At 44.3% G+C, this 19,707-nt stretch overlaps 1 protein-coding gene across 4 annotated transcripts in view; it reads left to right on the forward strand.

The window, feature by feature from the left end:
* The window catches only part of RAI14 (retinoic acid induced 14), a 131,086-nt gene that overhangs the window by 13,150 nt on the left and 98,229 nt on the right, over positions 1-19,707 (forward strand). The gene's annotated exons all lie outside the window — the stretch shown is intronic.

A 19,707-nucleotide genomic window follows, 5' to 3' on the forward strand; every position in this document is an offset into this window, starting at 1 on the left:
ACACAAGCTAATCAGAATTGGCCACATGCCTCTCTTATGACATTAACTGGCTTATGTGAAAATCTGCATGCGTGTGGGGTCCACCAGTCTTCTACCAGATCAGGCTCTTTCACAAATCTTGATCCTGTACCTGGAGCTTAGTTTATCCTATTAATAGTTATAATATCAAATAATGTTTCTATTTAGGCATTTGTACCATTATTATCTCTGTGGTATCTGAACACTTAACATAGAAAACTGTATCCAGACTGTAACAGGGTGGCAAGGTCTGTAACCCCATATAGGGATAAGCGGCTGTCCTGTTGACTACCCTGTTAGCAGGGGTTCTGGAGTCCTGCATAGAGCTGATAAGGCAGATGTGACACCAGTCAGAGTAGATGCTTGCATCTCATACAGGGAACTAGGGGTAGAGACGGGGAAGTCCTCCAGGGTTTGTCAAACCCCAGAAAGAGCTGCAATTGGAGAGAGAACTTAGACTGAGTTTCATATTCTGTTTGAGTTACCAGTAAGATTACCAAGAAAGGGGTGAATTTGACCTCATACGGTATGTGGATTTCTTCTGAAGCAGTGGGAATGCCACCTGTTTACACAGTCACTCAGTATGGCTGGCTACTATTCACTGCATTCTTATGCAATAAGTTTTTGTGGCATTTTGTGGCGTGCGGAATGTATGTCCATGAAGCTATGTCACATGTTTGCTTGTAGGAAGTCTTATTAGTTGTGTTGTGGCACACACTCTGTGGCATGGCAGCACTGAATTGTCTTGCAGATAAGATGCACGTGACACAGATGACTCTTGACATGTATGCCATATGTTTGACCCTCTCTCATCTTTTGGGTGGAACATGTAGCAACACTGATCATACCAATGAGGAGGAGGACTGGCATATCATACAAGGCAATTTGGACAACCTTGTAAACTGGAGTAATGGAACTGGGATGAAATTGAATAGTGCACAGTGCAAGGTCATGCATTTGGGGACTAACCACAAGAATTTTTGCTATGAGCTGGGGGCATATCAATTGGAAGTGGCAGAGGAGGAGAAAGAGCTGGGTGTATTGGTTGATCACAGGATAACTATGAGCCAGTCACCAATGTGATGCAGCTGTGAAAAAGGTTAATGCAGTCCTCAAATGCATCAGGTGAGATATTTACAGTAGTGATAGGGAAGTGTTAGTACTATTATACAAGGCACGTGAGACCTCATCTGGAATACTGTGGGCAATTCTGGCCTCCCATGTTTAAGAAAGATGAATTATAACTGGAACAGGTGCATAGAAGGGCTACTAGGATGATCCGAGGAATGGAAAACCTATCTTATGAGAGGAGATTCAAAGAGTTTGGCTTGTTTAGCCTAACCAAAGAAGGGGAGATATGATTACTCTCTATAAATACATCAAAGGGATAAATATTAGGGAAACAGAGGAGTTAGTTAAGTGCCAATGTGGACAGAAGAACAAATGGCTATAAACTGGCCATCAACAAGTTTAGGCTTGAAATTAGATGACCGTTTCTAACCATCACAGGAGTGAAGTTCTGGAACAGCCTTCCAAGGGGAGCAGTGTGGGGGAAAAACTGGCTTCGAGACTGACCTTGCTAAGTTTATGAAGAGGATGGTATGATGAGACTGCCCACAATGGCATGTAGCTAATCTGTGACTGCTAGCAGCAAATATCTCCAACGGCTGGTGATGGGACACTAGATGGGGAGGGCTCTGAGTTACTACAGAAAATTCTTTTCCAGGCGTCTGGCTGGTGGGTCTTGCCCACATGATCAGGGTCTAACTGATCACCATATTTGGGGATGGGAAGGAATTTTTCCCCCAGGTCAGATTGCAAGAGACCCTAGGGATTTTTGGCTTCCTCTGCAGTATGGGGCAGGGTCCCTTGCAGGTTTAAACTAGTGTAAATGGTGAATTCTCTGTAACTTGAAGTCCTTAAATTATGATTTGAGGACTTCAGTAACTCAGCCAGAGGTTAGGGGTCTATTTGCAAGAGTGGGTGGGTGAGGTTCTGTGACCCTCAAAGTGCAGGAGGTCAGACTAGATGATTAGGATGATCCTTTCTGACCTGAAAGACTCTGAGTCCGTATCAGAAATATAAAATCTTTCATATTCCAACGTTAAATAATCTGATTTCAGTCTATTTATGCTTAGTTTTTTTTCTTTTGAAAATGACATGCTGCTCTGAAATAAATGGCATACAGTGGTCCTTTACCATAGCTAGTTCTCTAAACAATCTGTTCATACAATAATTAACTTGGAGTTTTGTGAACAAGCTATGGCATCAGTGCCACTTGCTTGAAACGAAGGTAAAATGGATTGAAGCAAATAGTGTCATAACAGCAACTTTGCCTGGCTACTCCAGGGTGTGCACTTAGCTGCCCTGGTGGCTGTAACCAGGGCAGATCCTCAGTGTAGACAAAGCCTAGATTTGAAATTAACAGTTTCGCTTTTATGCACTGGAGGCCTCATAAATCCATTAACTATATAAGGGATGGGGGGTTCCATTGCATGTGCAATATTTTAATACAGAAATTGTCTCATGGGCTGCTTCTCCCCCATACTCGGGCACGTTGCAGTAGAGGTGTATACACCGCTATTTTGATATAACGCGACCCAATATAACACGAATTCGGATATAACGTGCTAAAGCAGTGCTCCAGGGGGGCGGGGCTGCGCACTCCGATGGATCAAAGCAAGTTCAATATAACGCGGTAAGATTTTTTGGCTCCCGAGGACAGCGTTATATTGAGGTAGAGGTGTATTAGCTGGCTTTTAATGCAGTTTAATACAGTAGAACCTCAGAGTTACGAACTCGTGTTACAAACTGACCAGTCAACCATACACCGCATTTGGAACTGGAAGTACACAATCAGGCAGCAGCAGAGATAAAAATAAAAAAGGCAAATACTGTACAGTACTGTGTTAAACATAAACTACTAAAAAAAATGAATGGAAAGCAGCATTTTTCTTCTGCATAGTAAAGGTTCAAAGCTGTATTAAGTCAATGGTCAGTTGTAAGCTTTTGAAAGAACAATAATGTTTTGTTCCGAATTAAGAACATTTCAGAGTTATGAACAACCTCCTTTCCCAAGGTGTTCATAACACTGAGGTTGTACTGTAGCTGTGAATAAGGAGGAAAAGTCAGTGTGATGTGACCAGCCAAGTTCTCTGCGGACCACAGCTTGGGAAGGTCTGAGCTAAAGGTAGAATTCATTGCAGGCAACTGCTATTCTGACTTTGTGTGTGAACATTGCTGGTGACCATACTAAGATGAGGGGAGAGGAAAGCTCTTTCTAAAAAGGCCTGTTTGGTTGCTATGCTTAATTTGGGCTTTTGGAATATTTTAAATGTACAGTATATAGAGATTTTTGTGATGATGTTAAGGTTTTGTTTAATCTGAGACTGAGATGGGACAGTCATTGTACTGGTATCCCCAAAAAAAAAAATTAAAAAATCACTTGTCCAGAAGGTCCACTCTTCATATTCAAAACTTTAAGTGTCTTCTAGTGTAAAAATGTTTAACTTTATTAAGCTGCCAAAAATCTCAAGTTTGACAGGGCTATAGCTAGATCAGAAATTCCAGATTTAGGTGGAAAGGACACAAATTAAAAAATAAACCTGTCCTAGGTATGTAGGAAATGGTATTTAATTCTGGTGGTGGCTTAATTGTGAAACATGAGCGAAATGGCCTGATTTACCAGTCATCTTCAAAGGCTTTTGAATAGCAGAATACCTTCTAAGTAAGCATGTCATGCCACAAAGCCCAAAACCACTTGTTTCATAGCCAAGGAAACTTTTATTCTTTTGAAATCTCTGTCAGAACTTGGTTACTGATCTTAGCATGTTGCCTATCTTAGCTTCACTACTCTAAGTGTACTGAAGTTTTGGGTAGACATCTGTTTGGGCACTAAGACTGGGAATGATGCCTTTAAATGTATGAATACCCATAGTAACTTACACACACAAACCTGTTTGTTCTCACTCTTAGGTAGTTGGCTGGATTTGACACCCTAGAACAAAGTTATGCATGTGTGGCATGCATAATGTTACTAGATATCAATGTAGGCAGTCCATCATCGGTGTAAAGCAGTTTACACAGAGTATCCCTTTCTACCTCTCTTGGCAACCCCCTCTCACCTCTCAACACAACTGAACAGAGGAAGAAAGTATAAGATGCTGGGTTCCTTAGCACTTCTGACTGTTACCAAGCTGTGCTGTATAGCAGCTGTTGCCACAGAGTCCCATGAAGGCTGTTAGGAGTATCGGAATGTAGATCCCAAAAGCCCCTAATCTGAGATCAGGGAAGAGTACAGTTTTTGTCTTGAACAGTGGGAAAACTAGTTTAAGAGCATAATTTCATATGGTCAACAGGAGTTGCTGAATACTGTACTTTCATGTGAGATAAAGGAGAAGAATTCCTCTTCTCCCCCCCCCCCTTTTTTTTTTCTTTTGCTGGGTAGGGATAAACAAAATGGGCTGTCCTTAGCCATAGTTTGGTCCCATCTTCTACTCAGAGAGACTACCATATCAGATTGTATCTTCTTTGATAAATCCAAATAAATAGAATAGCCATAGGCTAGGGTGAAAGGAAACAGGAAGAGCCAGCATCAAGAAACAAAGCCTGTAAGCCAGGGGTTGGCAACCTTTCAGAAGTAGTGTGTCAAGTCTTCATTTATTCACTCTAATATAAGGTTTTGCATGCCAGTAATACATTTTAATGTTTTTAGAAGGTCTTTTTCTATGTCTATAATATATAACTAAACTATTGTTGTATGTAAAGTAAATAACGTTTTAAAAATGTTTAAGCAGCTTCATTTAAAATTAAATTAAAATGCAGAGGACCCGGGCAGCGTGAGTGCCACTGAAAACCAGCTTGCGTGCCGCCTTCGGCACACATGCCATTGGTTGCCTACCCCTGCTGTAAGCCTTGTTAAGAGTATGAGTAGACCAGCATAACAAAGGATCCAGGTAACTTTACCCTGTGCAGAAGGCCAGAATAAATCTGTGCACTATTATGGTGCAGCTGGAGTGTTGGGTGGTGGTTCACCAGTGGCGTGTGCATGGAAAGGAACCAGTTGTACACACTGTGTGCTCTACAGCAGGAATCTCTGATTTTGCTTCGACTGGTTCTGAGTGCACAGAATTAAGAAGTAGCTGCAGGATACAGAATTAAATGAATCCTATAGTCCTAATGCTCCACAGCAGTGTCATGGAGAGTTTGCAGTGGTCATGCCTACCTATAGGCTGGGGTAGTGGGGAGGGTTGTGCTGCAGCATCTCCTCCTGACCCTGAACTGGGATTCCACTACCCAACTCCTCTGTGCTTCACCTGCATATATCCCCGTTACTCGAGCTTTGTGCATGCACATCTCTCCCTCTTGGTATGCTTAGCTTGGTCATTCTAAAATTCTTCTTGGGGGCAACAGTTGCCTGATGGACATGTGTAACTGGAGTGGAGGAATGAGACTTTTTGTTCTGCCATGAATGGATATTGTCAAAGCTTAGAGGTTAGTTACATGAGGATATGTTTTGTGGGGGATGGATGGGTGGGGGAGAATGATCTATTTGGAAATCAAGTAGAGGGTAAGCATGCTTGGGATCTGTGGAGAAAACCATAAAAACCACATTTTCTTACTGAACAAAGCACTCAACTGTTTAGTGCCAGGGGCTGTATCTGCGTCCCTCCAACTCCCGCCCTTTACAGAATCCACTGCTGGCAACAGGTACTCCAGGAGCTGGTGACCTGAAAGGATTACAATCTTAACTGTTACTAGGTAATGTCACGTGAAGTAGTGTAGCAAACTTGGAGTCTTTTACACCCCCAAAACAAACAAACAAACAAACAAAAACCAACAACCCAACACTTCAGAAAATCTGCATCTGCAGTATATGAAATACCTCTGTCTGGAGAACAACTATCCACTTGAAAGCTTCAAGCTCTGTTTGCTTGTAGACTGTTGACAATATGGTTTGAATTCTTAGCGATGGCTCTGCTTGAGAATAAGTTCTGTTGAGTAGTAATTTAGCTAAAACAGGAAATTGGTGATATCTGAACTCTTTTTGTAGCTAGGAATACTCATATCCTACATGTTTGCTGTAGCTAGTAAGCACTTAGGGCCAGATTTTCAAAGGTATTTAGGCACCTAAAGATCTGGATAGGAACTTTTGAAAATCCTATGAGGCACCTATCTGCATTTTAAGCACCTAAATACCTTTGAAAATCTGGCCCCTTGATACCAAGGTGATAAATGATCTAAAAACCTAGGTATGTATTTGGAATTGACTTAAATGTGTGTTACATCTCTTGTTGCATGAACGTCTTGACAACAGAGGCTGTTCTTCCCTCTGCTCCGTAAATAAAAATTGGGTTTGAAATGGAGAATAGGCAATAATTGCAAGTTCTGAGGTCTATTTCTGGCATTACTAGAGACTTCTCTATGGTGGTTATACTTCAGACAACAATTTTCAGACGGATATCTTACTGAATGGGAGAAAAGTTATAATTCACCCTTTCGTTTCCTGCTCTCTATGCATATTGTAATTAAAATATTAAAGCAGCTTTAAAAAAAATTTGCAAATGGACTTGTGGTTCAACATAAAAAGGAACTGTTGTCAGAAACGTGGCCGAGATATGCTTGGATTTCCCAATGCCAATCGTCAACTCTTGGTGTTGAAGTGCCAATTCCTTATGTTATAAAAGACGGGGAGGGGAAACTTGCTATTCTTATTTTAAAAAAAGAGTTTGCTTTCCATTCTGAAGCATATTGAGTCATTGTATTGAAGGTTTAAAATGCATGAGACTGCTTGGTACGTTGTAATGTAATTTACAATAATATAAAACTTCTCAATTTTAGACTAGAGGCTATTATACTATGAAGAAGTTGAGTTTTTAATTAGAACTCACTTTTTTACTTGAGTGGGCCTTTAAGAATAGGCTCGTGTTTAACATTTCTTTGGTCTAGAATATTGCTGGAGGGCGCTGGATCCTATTGTGAATTGACTCCTTATAAACACCTTAGATTGAAAGGTCCCCTAAGTTCTCTGGGAGCTAATCTGTGGGAGCCCAGGAACAAATTAAATTAAAAAAAAAAGGAAAAACCTCTTTTAAACACTACTTAAAAGTGTTCTCCCCCTCCTCCCTCGTTCAAAGTTATAATTAGCCTAAAAGCGAACACTGAAAATTTGGAAAGAATTCACATCACCAACTCCATGTTCTATTTCCAGTCTCTTTAAAGATAATTGTGGGTGTTTTGTCTGCTTGTAAAAAATTATGGTAAAAAGTGAAATAGCAATGCTGAATAGACCAATTTCCCCAGTTGTGTTTGTGATTTATGCCTGCCAAAGCTTGACTTCTTTCAGGTATGTTTTGAATTAAGTACATTTAAGATGGGACAGTGTGAATTTAGCACTCCCACCCACTTGTGGCTCCCTAATGAACAGATTCTGCGGTTCATTCAACCCTGTTCTCCAATTAATGCTGAGATTCCTCTCCACCAACTAAACGAATACTTGGCTCTGGGTCATGCAGGATGCTCTCAGCTTCACATCAGCTCTTTCCCAGGAAAAGTAATAATGGTTCCAGCTTCTCTACTCCTCTTAAAAAATCAGAAACAAGTGCCACTCTCTTGCATGGAAGAGAAGGGGCTCCTGCTACTTCTTCCCCTCTTGAGAGAAGAAAAGCAGCTTAGAGACTGCTTGCCTTTCCCACTCCTTCCATAGAAAGAGCTTATAGCACACTGGCCTTATTCAGCTAACTCACCTTGGCAAAATTGGTACTCTCCCTGGGCAAGCAGGTGAATAGGTTTTCCAAGTCCCTGCAGTTTGTGGTGTAGAACTCTCTTCTATAGACTGCTGTCACATGCCAGCTTCTGCCATCTGGTGTCGTCACTTACTGGTAACATGGGGTGAATGGATGTTCAAAACATGGTGGCCCTTTGGGGCTTCCTCTAAAACTAGCATACTCATTCAGCTATGCATCGGGTACCATTGAGCCACCAGTGGAGACTCCACAAACATGTAGCTTTCTGTTGGAGGGGGCGGAAGGTTAGATGAGTATGTCACTGTAATGTTTAACCATACCAGCATTTAAAATGATAACCATGCCACCCCAACTGTCTGGGAAATAGAAAGCTCTTAGAGGAACAGGACAGGCTTTCCTAAGTCTTGATAGGAAAAACTTTCAGTGTTTTGGGTGGGGAGTTTAATGGTGAATCATGTGAAAGCTATTTGCTTCCTTACAGGCTGCATACAACTTTATCTTAATTGCTTTTTGCTCTAATAAGGACGGAGATTTACTGTGTGTTGACTTTAATGGAAGTTTAACCAAGACCACTGGAAGTTCTCCCTGAGTAGGAACTGGCTTACACTACAAACGCAAACATGTTGGGGAAACCGATTACCACATGATTGTGCTCAAAGACATGATTCCAATTTATAGTGTAGGCTGGAGAATAATTATTTCTGGCTTTGTTCCTATCCAAGACTTCAGCTTGACTTTGATATGCTGTCAGAGTTGGGGATCTACTGGAAGTTTATGACCTTGTTGGGGAGAAGTGGATAATATGGTTGTATTTATAATGGGGATAAAACGCAGCACCGAATAGGCTAATATCAGTATATTAAAGTGTGACTATAACCAAGGGCTTGTCTACATGGGGGAGTTACAAGCACTAAGCTATGGTGTGAATTTAAAGCACTTTAAGTATTCTGCACTAACTCATGTGGACACTCTACTGCACACTCAGAGTGCCCTCAGGTGGTTTAGGGCATGGCTACACTTGCAGATGTAGTGCGTTTTGAGTTAAACCAGCCTTCATAGGACACAGTAGGGAAAGCGCTGCAATCTGTCCACACTGACAGCTGCTTGCGTACTGACGTGGCCACATTTGCGGCACTTGCAGCTACATTGGGAGTGGTGCATTATGGGCAGCTATCCCAGCATGCAAGTAACTGCAACATGCTTTTAAAATGGGAGGGGTGAGGTGGAGTGTGACTGGGAGTGTGTTGTGTGTATGTGGGGGGAGAGAGAGTGGGGTTTTGGGGGGCTGAGAGCATGTTGGCATGCTGTCTTGTAAGTTCAGACAGCAGCAGCAGCTTCCCCCTCCCCCCCGCCTCTCTCTCTCTCTCTCTCTCACAGCATTCCAGCATTCCGGCTTGCATGCCGGCTGTCAGAAATGGAGCTTTGAAAGGGCATTTCTGCATTCCTACAGGAGTTCAAAACAATGACAAGAGTGGCCACTTGACTGCAGGGGATTATGGGACGTTTCCAGAGACCGATCAGACCACAGTAACGCAACACCTTGTTCACACAGATGCCCGGGTGTTGTAGGCAAGGCGCAGCAAACATTATTCCTCTCGCCAAGGTGGAGTACCAGCAGCGCTGTAGCTGTGGAGTCAGAGCACTCTACATGCCCTGCCAGTGTGGACGGGTAGTGAGCTAGTGTGCACAGGGCTCCTTTATTGCGCTGTAACTCGCAAGTGTAGCCAAGCGCTTATCTTAGTACACTTCCAAAGTGCATTGAGTGCCTTTGTGCACATTCCCTCAGTAAGAGCATCCACATGAGGAATTAGTGTGCAGTAGTTAGTGCACAACAGCTACTGTGGGCTTTTTTCCCATGTGGACAAGCCCCAAGTCAGCTGATGCAGTTAAATACTGTTTCAAAATTTGATTATGACCCAGTTGTGTCCCTGTAAATGGGCTGAAACCTTTGATTTGACTATTGTAGTGTAACTTCAAGGGGAATGGTCAAGTAGGTATCTAGTGGTGAGGTGTGTGCATTCATAAAGATATTTTCATTAAAGAACTTTGGTGAAAAGTTAGTCTTTGATTAAATCTTCCCTCGCATCCCCACTATGTTGGTATCCAAACATTATTATTGCTCTAATGCATCAGAAAAAGGGAAGAGCTAGAGACGTCATAAAATCCTCAAGAGGCCCTGCTGCTGTCAATCTATTTTACATGGATGCTACAATGATGGGCAGTGTTGTACAATGTAGCTCTGTTGGTCCCAGGATATTCGAGAGAGAGAGAAGGTGGCTGATATATATATATATATATCAGCAAAGTGGGTATGGTCATCTCTTTTATTGGACCAACTTCTGTTGGTGAGAGAGAGAGAGAGAAGCTTTCAAGCTTACACAGACCTGAAGAGGAGCTCTGCGTAAACTCAAAAGCTTGTCTCTCTCACCAACAGAAGTCAGTTAATAAAATAAAATAATTTTTTTTTTAACCGACTTCTGTTGGTGAGAGAGACAAGCTTGAGTTTACGCAGAGCTCTTCTTCAGGTCTGTGTAAGCTTGAAAGCTTCTCTCTCACCAACAGAAGTTGGTCCAATAAACGAGATGACCATACCCACTTTGTCTCTCTGTTATGAGCAGCAGCACAAAATCTGAAGAAATAGATGGACTCAAAAGAAGCAGGATGTGAAACTGGCCAGTCTGTTTTTAGCCCATGCTAAATAAAGTGCAAAGAGAAAACAGCATAAAGGATTTAAAAAGCCCTTAAATTGGTAAGAAAGTTTTTTTTTATGTAAAAACATGATTTTTGAGCATGTGTCCCTTCTTACTTTTAAATCAAAACAAAGTTCAAAGACATGAGTTTGGAAAAATTGCAAAACAATTATAATAAATGTCCAATTTATTTGGTTATCCTTAAAAGGAATTAAATGTCATATTAAATAAGTTTTTGAAAATTATAGTAATAAACTAGCTGTCTGTTTTTACTGTGATGCATTATATCATTTCTGTAAATAGAAACGTCCTTTTAGCACCAGTCATTTTTTTTTTTTTTTAAGGCCTGGTCTACACTAGGCGTTTATGTCGAAGTTAGCGCCGTTACATCGAATTAACCCTGCACCCGTCCACACCGCGAAGGTATTTAGTTCGACATAGAGGTCTCTTTAATTCGACTTCTGTACTCCTCCCCGACGAGGGGAGTAGCGCTAAATTCGACATGGCCATGTCGAATTAGGCTAGGTGTGGATGGAAATCGACGCTAATAGCTCCAGGAGCTATCCCACAGTGCACCACTCTGTTGACGCTCTGGACAGCAGTAAGAGCTCGGATGTTCTGAACTGCCACACAGGAAAAGCCCCGGGAAAATTTGAATTTGAATTCCTTTTCCTGTCTGGCCAGTTTGAATCTCATTTCCTGTCTGGACATCGTGGCGAGCTCAGCAGCACTGGCAACGATGCAGAGCTCTCCAGCACTGATGGCAGTGCAATCTCAGAATAGAAAGAGGGCCCCAGCATGGACTGATCGGGAAGTCTTGGATCTCATCGCTGTGTGGGGCGATGAGTCCGTGCTTTCCGAGCTGCGATCCAAAAGACGGAATGCAAAGATCTATGAGAAGATCTCTAAAGACATGGCAGAGAGAGGATACAGCCGGGATGTAACGCAGTGCCGCGTGAAAATCAAGGAGCTGAGGCAAGGCTACCAGAAGACCAAAGAGGCAAACGGACGCTCCGGATCCCATCCCCAGACATCCCGTTTCTACGAGGCACTGCATTCCATCCTCGGTGCGGCCGCCACCACTACCCCACCACTGACTGTGGACTCTGAGGATGGGATAGTGTCCACGGCCGGATCCTCGGACATGTTAGCGGACGGGGAAGATGAGGAAGGAGATGAGGAGGACGAGGCAGTCGACAGCGCTCACAACGCTGATTTCCCCGACAGCCAGGATCTCTTCATCACCCTTACAGAGATCCCCTACCAACCCTCCCCAGCCGTTACCCCGGACACAGAATCTGGTGAAGGATCATCCAGTAAGTGTTGTAAACATCTAAACATTTATTTGTAACAGAACATGATTATTAACAATTTAAAAAATTGGTTTCTCATGATTAGTTTGATTAACTTAACGGTTCAGTCATGGGCAGTGCAACTATTTGAAAAAAATCTAGCAATGTCCGGTTTTGCATGATTGTCCTGCCCAAGCCGCTCTACTGTTTAGTCCCTGCTACTGCAGCTACAGTAAGATGCGGTCTATATGTCCGGGGATGGAGCAGAAATCCTCCTGGGACATCTCAAGGAAGCTCTCCTGCAGGTAATTTGAAATCCGCTGCATTAGGTTCTTGGGGAGAGCGGCCTTATTGGGTCCTCCGTAGTAGGACACGTTGCCGCGCCACGAGACTAGCAAGTACTCCGGAATCATTGCTTGGCACAGCATGGCGGCATACGGCCCTGGTCTTTGAAGGCTTTCCCGGAGCATTCTCTGTCTGTCGCTCTCAGAGATCCTCATGAGGGTGATGTCGCTCATGATGACCTGCTTTGAATGAGGTAGGGGAATGTTAGTGTTGGGACTGCTTTACCGTTCCTTTACAGAACTGTAACCGCTGGTTTGCAGCCACGCGGTGGAGGCGGGAGAGGGTCAGCCGAAAGGGATCGTTCCCGGGGACAGCCGCGAGGGTGTGGGACAGGAGCAGACTTCCTGCTTGCCGGATTGCTGGCAGCAGGGACCGACATTGATTTCAATGTGAAATGAGGCCATTGCTAATATTAAAGTTTTAAGCTGCCACGAATCTACGGCTTACCATGTCTGCGTGCAAGAGCAATTCCGTTGTCCTGACAGGGTTCTCAAAAGTGCTCTGCAAAACCCCAGACACTGAATGCGAAGGCCGAGAATTCGACCTTGTGCTGAGTGCGCATGTGATAGGTGCTGTGCATGGTCCTGTTCACAGAGAAAGACTATGTTTTTTGTTCACAACTACATTTATCTTTCTGAGGAATTCACTCCCTTTTTCCCATTCCCACAGCCCCATCTGCGACTGTCTCACAACCTAGCCTGTCATCACACTCCCAGAGGCTAGGGAGGATTAGGCATAAGAAGAAGAGGACACGGGAGGACATGTTCTCAGAGCTTATAGCCTGCTCCCGAGCCCAGGCAGCACAGCAGACCCAGTGGCGGGAGAACTTGTCCCAAATGCACCAAGCCAACATGGATCGGGAGGAGAGGTGGCGTCAGGAAGACCAGCAGGCGACTCAAACCCTGCTTGGACTACTGAGGGAGCAAACGGACACGCTCCGGCGCCTTGTGGATGTTCTGCAGGAACGGAGGCAGGAGGACAGAGCCCCGCTGCAGTCCATCTCTAACCGCCCTCCCCCGCCACCAAGTCCTATACTCCCTTCACCCAAAGTGCACAGAAGGAGAGGCGGCAGAGTCCCTGCTAACTCTCACTCCACCCCTGCAGAGAGCTCGAGCAGCAGAAGGCTCTCATTCCCCAAAGTTTGACAAGTTCTTTCCTTCCCGCCTGACACAAGCCCCCGTCCAAGTTTCACTTCCCAGTCCCATGTGTAGTTGATAATAAAAAATATGTTTCTGTTAACTACTGTTTCCATCATGTTCTTTTGGAGGGGGGGGGGAAAGGGGGTTGGTAATTGGACAGGACAGTCACCTTTGGCAGGGTACATAGTCGGGGGCAGGCACAGCAGCAGGGCACATACATAGTGCAGTGATGCAGTGACTACTTACCCTGGTTAGTCTGGGAGGTTCTTTTCATGTTATGTGGTGGGGGGTGGGTTGCTCTGTGACTTTGTGTCAGGGGAGGGCAGTTAGAGATCTTAAGCGGCGGTCCTTAGGCAGGATCACAGAGCCACACAGCAGGGGATCTGTAACCGTCCCCCCCCTGCCACAAACTCACATAGACCCCCCATACACACAGTCCGTATCAGGAGGGGTGACAGGCTCCGTTGAAAGAACCATCCCACCGCAGCGGAGCCTGTCAGTCCTTGAGTTTAGAAGCTGCATTCGCGCGACTACACTACACCCGCTCCGCACCACAGTCTGCGTCCCAGTTTTAAAAAATTCCCGCGAAAACAGTATTAAAGAAAACGGTGTGCTTTAACAAAGTAGAACTATTTTTATTTTGAAACGTGTGTTGGAAGTGGGGTGAAGGCTTCTCTGTACACAAAATTAGAAAGTCACAGGTTACCCTGCTCACTCAGGAACTTTGCTTTCAAAGCCTCCCGGATGCACAGCGCTTCCCGCTGGTCTCTTCTAATCGCCCGGCTGTCTGGCTGTGAGTAATCAGCAGCCAGGCTAATTTCCTCAACCTCCCACCCCGCCATAAAGGTCTCCCCCTTGCTCTCACAGAGATTGTGGAGCACACAGCAAGCTGCTATAACAATGGGGATATTGGTTTCGCTGAGATCACAGCGAGTCAGCAAGCTTCTCCATCTCCCCTTGAGACGTCCAAAAGCACACTCCACCACCATTCTGCACTTGCTCAGCCGGTAGTTGAAGAGTTCTTTTTCAGTGTCCAGGGCACCTGTATAGGGCTTCATGAGCCAGGGCATTAGCGGGTAGGCTGGGTCCCCGAGGATCACTATAGGCATCTCCACATCCCCAACAGTTATTTTGTGGTCCGGGAAGTAAATACCTTGCTGCAGCCGTCTAAACAGACCAGAGTTCCTGAAAACACGAGCGTCATGAACCTTGCCCGGCCATCCGACATTGATGTTGGTAAAACGTCCCCTGTGGTCCACCAGTGCTTGCAGCACCATGGAAAAGTAGCCCTTTCTGTTAATGTACTGGCTGGCCTGGTGGTCCGGTGCCAGGATAGGGATGTGAGTTCCATCTATGGCCCCACCGCAGTTTGGGAATCCCATCGCTGCGAAGCCATCTATGATCGCCTCCAAGTTTCCCAGGGTCACTACCTTTGGCAGCAGTACATCAACGATTGCCTTGGCTACTTGCATCACAACAACCCCCACGGTAGATTTGCCCACCCCAAACTGGCTCGCGACTGACCGGTAGCTGTCAGGCGTTGCAAGCTTCCAGAGGGCTATGGCCACTCGCTTCTGGACAGTCAGGGCTGCTCGCATCCGGGTGTCATTGCGCTTCAGGGCAGGGGACAGCAACTCACAAAGTTCAAGGAAAGTTCCCTTCCGCATGCGGAAGTTTCGCAGCCACTGTGATTCATCCCAGACCTGCAGCACTATGCGGTCCCACCACTCAGTGCTTGTTTCCCGTGCCCAGAATCGCCGTTTCACAGCATCAACATGACCCATTGCCACCGTGATGTCCTCGGCGCTGGGTCCCCTGCTTTCTGAGAGGTCTGTGCTACTCTCAGACTTCAGGCCATCACCGCGTTGACGTAGCCTCCTCGCCTGACTTTTCTGCATCTGCCTCAGGGCAACCTGTATGATAAGCTGCGAGGCGTTGAGAGCGGCCACAACTGCAGCGATGGTTGCAGCGGGCTCCATGCTCACAGTGCTGTGGCGTCCGCGCTGTCAATGACTGGAAAAGTGCGCGAAATGATTTCCCGCCGGCGCTTTCAGGGAGGGAGGGAGGGCGGGAGTGATGGACGGATGACGACAGTTACCCAAAAGCACCCTGGCCCCTTTTTTTTTTACCCAGAAGGCATTTGCGGCTCCACCCAGAATTCCAATGGGCGGCGGGGACTCCGGGAACTGTGGGATAGCTGCCCTCAGTGCACCGCTTCCAATGTCGACGCTTTCCCCGTTAGTGTGGACTCACAAAGTCGAATTACTGTCCTTAGTGTGGACACACACGTTCGACTTTGCAATATCGATTCCAAATATTCGATTTAAGTAAAATCGAACTACTCTCGTAGTGTAGACAAGGCCTAATTCAGTAACATTTTTTGAAAACTTGGTTTTGTCCAGCTCACAAAGTTGTCAGAGAAGAAATAAAGGAATGGATTTATTTTGAAAGTGACTGGTTCAGTCTGAGAAACAACATGAACTGGCAAAGACACTTTGGAGAGCCTTAGGTTTTGTTTGTACTCAGAACAAAAGGCATTCCTGTGAATAGATTCTATGATGTTGATTACAGAACAAAGTGTGGCTTATTTTATCAGATGTTTGGGTTCCCCTCCTCTGTAGTTTAGGGAGGGAGAGAACAATGCAGGCTGAAGTCCATTGTTTTGCATGCAAAGAAAGTTCAAATGTGAGCTCTGACCAGTTTGGTAAGGTGTTAATTTTTATTTCAGTATCAAAGGCCCTAATCCCTAAGGGGCTGCTGTAACTCTAGACTGGGAGGCAAGCAAGCTCCCAGCTGAGGCCAGATGGCATAAAGCTGTGTTTTACTACCTGCTCCTTACAAGCTGCACCTCTTGAGCTACATCTTCTGTATTGTATAGCTCAGACCCTGTTTTAAAGAGTATAACCCCTTCAGAAAATGATGGTTTAGGTACCCTCCTTCCCAGCCCAACTCTCCAGGGAATGCTTTATGCTCATCGGTGGTGAGTAGAATTTTCAGACCTTAATTTCAGGACACATTTTGTTACTAAGAGCATCCTCAAATCTCCAGAGCTATCTAAGTGTTTCTGTGGGGGGAGGGAACAGTTTGCTATGTTGATTTCATAATGGATAACTGCCTTTATTTCAAAGGGGCGAGAGGGCTTCAGGGTTGAAAAGGCAGATTTGTTGGGTAATGTGAGGTCTGCCTGAGTGACAGATGTTTATGGTGAACCTGTCTTTCGTGTGTTGGTTATGAGGTAGTTTTAAAAAAAAAAATTTATTCATCTTGTTTTTTTTCATACAGATCTGTAACAAAAGACTGAAAATGGCTATTATAAAGGGTCATTTTTTTTAGCTGAAGAGAAAAAGCAATATAATGTGCTTACACTTGTACTGCTATTAGATCACTGTATATATAAACATAAAGGATGAAATGGTGTAAGCAAAATAGACTAAAGTCATTTATTTCCAAAGAGGTCACTGTTTTTCCATCTAAATCTTGGGATCTGTACGATTCCAAAACACAGCTTTTTAATGAGAAGTTAATGTCAATCTAATTTATTTGTAAACCCAACTAAAAAAATCACCACACCCAACCATAGAAGGGTCAATATCTTGAATTGTCTGCAGAAGCAAACTTGTAACCAATGTCTATCATGGAGTACAATATAGGTATAAAATAGCTGTTGAAAAGCAAGTTGGCCATCTTATTCTGTTATTAGCTTAACTTTCTGAATAGTCTTCAGGTATGCTTTGCCTGGGACTAAATGTCCATATAAACTCTTTAAGATTTATGCAGCTCAGTGTGACGCTTTACACAAATTAGCTCATTAAATAATTTTGTATATTTTAAAAAAATAAACTTCAATTAAAAAAAAAAAAGGGTAGATTTTGTACGGGTGAAATCCCCAATGAATGAAATCCTCTATCCTTACTGTAGGAACAGGGTAGCAGCAAGACAATCTTCCAACACACGCTGCCGTACTGGGATCTCTCACCCCAGATGCTTGTGTATATATGCATCCGAAGAAGTGGGCTGCAGTCCACGAAAGCTTATGCTCTAATAAATGTGTTAGTCTCTAAGGTGCCATAAGTACTCCTGTTCTTTTTGCGGATACAGACTAACATGGCTGCTACTCTGAAACACAGCTAGCCTATGTGATCTTATTAAAAGTCCTTTTCTCCCTTCCCTACTTTTGTTTGTTGCGTTCAGTTTGTGTCTTAAATTTGATTGTTAGCTCTCCGCGGTAGGGACTGGTTTCCTTTACATCTGTACAGCACATGATCCTGATTTGGGACCACTGGGTGGTATTGCAGTGCAACTAGTAAAACATCATTTGAAACTTGAGCAGTGCCTATGGCTCTGGAAACATCTCAGTAGTTTTATTCACAAAGTATTGCCCGTTACTGCATGTAACCATCGCAGAGTAACTACATTGTCCACAACCTGAACTGTTCAGATGCTATGATAGAAGCAAAGGAATTTACACAACTTTGGAAATGACCCCATTAGGGGAGATAGGTCAGCATTTGGACATACCAGCTTTGTTTTCTGGTTGCATGTGGATGCTGCTTCTTACTCATCTACTCTCAGCAAGGGAGCAGATGAAGTATTGAAACCTCTTAGGATTCTTGTAATTTTTGGTAGCCTGCCTGCTCACCAAGAGGCCTGATTCAGGGTCCTTTGAAGTCAGTGGAAAAACTTCCATTAACTCCACTGGGCTTTGAGTCATGAACCATGAGTGAAATATTGGCCTCATGAAGTCAGTGTTAACACTTGCATTGACTTCATCTGGTCTAGGATTCACCCCAGGTATGGAATAGAACTGCCTGTTGCAGAGAAACCCATTGCGGTTGAATGGGTGGGTTGGGTGGTTATTGAGCTTCGTGGCTCTTCTTATGGCTTGCTTTCGTCATTACAGACAATGCACCATCCCTCTTAAATGTATGTTGAATTGGAAATACAGGAACATTTTGGCATCTTTGTCCTAACATGCAGTTATCAGATGTACAATTCATGTCGCACAGGGAAACAGACCAAAATGCAGCACTTAATGGTGGTAGGAGATATTCCGAAATACATTGTGTTGCAAACAGATTCTGAATTACAGTTCTGAAAATAGACAGGTAAATAAGAGAGGAAATGCTGGTGTGGGAGTCTGGGAGACTGTGTATCTAGAAGTTGTTAGATTTCTAACAATATATTTGATTTTAAAGGTTAATTCTTAAAAGCTTTTGGGTTTTTGGGGGTGTGTGTGACTGTCAGTTAAATTAAATTCCTTGTGTTTAGTAGGGATGTTATATGTTAACTGGTAAGCATTAAGCTTACCAGTTAACTGACTTTAACTGTGAATACCCGGTTGCGCCCCCCCCCCCCCCCCCCCCCCCCCCCCCCCCCCCCGCCGTCCCCCCCCGCCCCCAGGCCATGCCTGCCCCAGCCCTGCTGTGCTCAGACCCTGCCGCGCCAGCACCTGGTCCACCGGCTGGCCAGCCAACGCCAGGCCCCATCTCGCTGGCCAAAGCAGTGCCAGCCCCTCTCTCTTTAATCGGTTATCTGTTTAAACGATATAATTCTAATAGTTTAAACGGTTAGCTTTTAAAATGATATTTACATCCCTCGTCTTTAGGGTCTGGGGGGTCAAGCTTTCTATAATTGCTCTTGTGGTGGCAGAAGGGTCTGAGATGACCCTCCTAAATGTGTTTTGCCTTTCATGGTCACTTCAGAAAGGCCATGGGCTCCAACTGTCCTAGGGCATTTGCTGCTGCTTGGACAGACGCGTACTGACTGCCTCAGGATACTGACTCTTTGCCCACCCATTAACGTTCCTGCCCTACTTTCTCTTGGTGCAGGCATACTATCACTTCTTGTTTTTGCTGGTCTTGTCTCCTGCCTCTGTCCACATTAACCCATGGTGACAAGCAGAATAAATGGTGGGCGTGCTCTGTGCTGTTATGCTGGAATAGGTACAGAAACTGCTAAAGGGCTGGAAGCTGCACCAGGCTTGCTCTGAGGTAGCTCCTGTTTTGGGCAGTAAAGAACATGGTTCTTCAATGCAAATGTTAAGTCTTTTGCTTTTAAACTAGAAGTTGTTTTATTTAGACTCCTTGTTTGCAAGCCCGGTCTTATTGTAGCTAGATTGCTGTGGTGGATATTTAGCATGCCATGTTGTCAGGAGACAAGTCTCATTATCACCATGTTTGTGATAAGGTTCAGTTCAGTGAAGTACCACATTTATAAAAAGAACAGGAGTACTTGTGGCACCTTAGAGACTAACAAATTTATTAGAGCATAAGCTTTCGTGGACTACAGCCCACTTCTTCAGATGCATATAGAGTGGAATAAATATTGAGTATGTGTATGTGTATGTGTATATGTGTGTGTGTGTATATATATGTGTGTGTGTGTGTGTGTGTGTATATATATATATACACACACACACACACACACACACACACACACACACACACACACACACAGCATAAACAGGTGGGAGTTGTCT

The sequence above is a fragment of the Trachemys scripta genome, chromosome 6 (assembly GCF_013100865.1).
Source record: "Trachemys scripta elegans isolate TJP31775 chromosome 6, CAS_Tse_1.0, whole genome shotgun sequence".
NCBI classification, from domain to species: Eukaryota; Metazoa; Chordata; order Testudines; family Emydidae; genus Trachemys; species Trachemys scripta.